The sequence below is a fragment of the Aplysia californica genome, unplaced genomic scaffold, assembly GCF_000002075.1.
Source record: "Aplysia californica isolate F4 #8 unplaced genomic scaffold, AplCal3.0 scaffold00448, whole genome shotgun sequence".
Classification (NCBI taxonomy): Eukaryota; Metazoa; Mollusca; class Gastropoda; order Aplysiida; family Aplysiidae; genus Aplysia; species Aplysia californica.
The window spans coordinates 288,958-290,537 of record NW_004797718.1 but is presented as its reverse complement, the minus strand read 5'-3'; the positions used below and the strand labels follow the sequence as shown (position 1 = coordinate 290,537).

General features: G+C 40.5%; 1 protein-coding gene across 2 annotated transcripts in view; it reads left to right on the top strand.

The window, feature by feature from the left end:
• Window positions 1–307: 307 nt before the first annotated feature.
• The window catches only part of LOC101860433 (cytochrome P450 3A24), a 23,160-nt gene continuing 21,887 nt past the window's right edge, over window positions 308–1,580 (top strand). Inside the window, exon 1 of one of the 2 annotated variants that reach the window (XM_035971500.1) lies at window positions 308–557. The gene's annotated coding sequence lies outside the window, so the exon portion shown is untranslated. Of the gene's footprint in view, window positions 679–1,580 lie in introns of both variants that reach the window. The other variant, XM_013086255.2, reaches the window with a different exon arrangement.

Sequence of the window (1,580 nt, the reverse complement as noted above, 5' to 3'; positions counted from 1 at the left end):
TCTTCTTCTTCTTCTTCTTCTTCTTCTTCTTCTTCTTCTTCTTCTTCTTCTTCTTCTTCTTCTTCTTCTTCTTCTTCTTCTTCTTCTTCTTGCCGATTTTGCTTTTTCCCACTGACACGAAAATAGAACAACTGAGTCCACGTTATTATGTTTCTCGCTTCACTCAACAAACATTCCCCCATAGCGAGACACATCTTCAACTTGTTTTCCAGTGTAATATCCATAAGTCACGAAATGACCGACCCCGTGACCCGACCTTCCTTCCCTTCTCCGCTCCATGACTAAAAGTAGGAAGATTTGACCCATCAGCTCTAGCCTACCCTTCGTGTGTAGTGTCAGGAAAAGTTATACCGCATGACCCGTGTCAGCCCTGTGTCACATGACCAGTGTAATAACATTACTGACTGAATGGATGATTCGGTTAGGCCAACATCCTTTGCTGTAGAAATGTGAACTAGAGTCTAGATCTAGATATTCTATCTCTCTTTACCCGGCATAAGACGTTGGTGTATTCAGTGAAGAAGTGAAGACTTACAAGGAGAGTGTCGCGTTTTGAGGTATAATTTCGTTTTCAATAAATTCTGTTATTATTCGAGAAGCAGCTTTTGATTTCTAACTCTGAAAAAAGTCTGGTTTGCAGTTGGCGAGAGTTGTGGATAGTTTCTGACAAGGCTACGTGTAAGTGACAAGTTGTGCTTTTGCGATTTGGTTATTTTGTTTGTTTATGTTTGTTTGTTCTTAGAGTCTGTTTTTTGCAGCTCTTCCTTTCTCCTTGTGCCTCCGCTAGAGATAGATAGATAGATAGATAGATAGAGAGAGAGAGAGAGAGAGAGAGAGAGAGAGAGAGAGAGAGAGGTGGGGGGGTAGTTGCTATGGCGGCACGATGTGAGTAGGCATATTTTTGAACGTGTATATCTCTCTCATTGTTTGACATTCTACACTTTTGTAAAGCTCATTGCTAGTAACTGGCTCAGTGTGTAATTTTTAAAAATGCCAGTTCTCTGATAAGGAACCACATTGCGTGTTCAAAGACTTGATAGATTATATCTTCAGACAGATGGAAGTTTTCATTTAGAAATAAGTAAAAACAAAACAAAAGAAAAAGAAAAAAAGAAAAAAAAGAAAATCTTTTCCACTCTGGAAACAGAACTCATATTTTCTAGGATTAACTGTGAAGAGCCTGATCCTTAAATAGCAGACTCGAGTTACACGCATGCGAAGTGTGAGTGGTCGGTGGGTGCTTTTGTGTGGTTTTCTCCTACTTTCTTTTCAAACACCTAAGCCCCTTGTCCCTCCTCAATTTCTGTTTTCACTACTATCTTGGAAATGCCAAACCGCTCCACCTCAGGCATGAACATAGGCCTACACTCCTTGAATTGTGCTGCAAATGCCGCAAAACTCTTTTTTTTTTTAATCGCATGCGAATATTACTATATTATTTGAGGGTGAAGAGAAGAGGAAGTCAGGCAGAAATGATAATAATTCTGTGCTATGGCCTACTTCTGTTCTTGTAAACGGTCGGCTTGCAGCTAAACGGTCGCTTGCGAGTAAACGGCCTTGCGATTTGTGTTGGCTTGGGG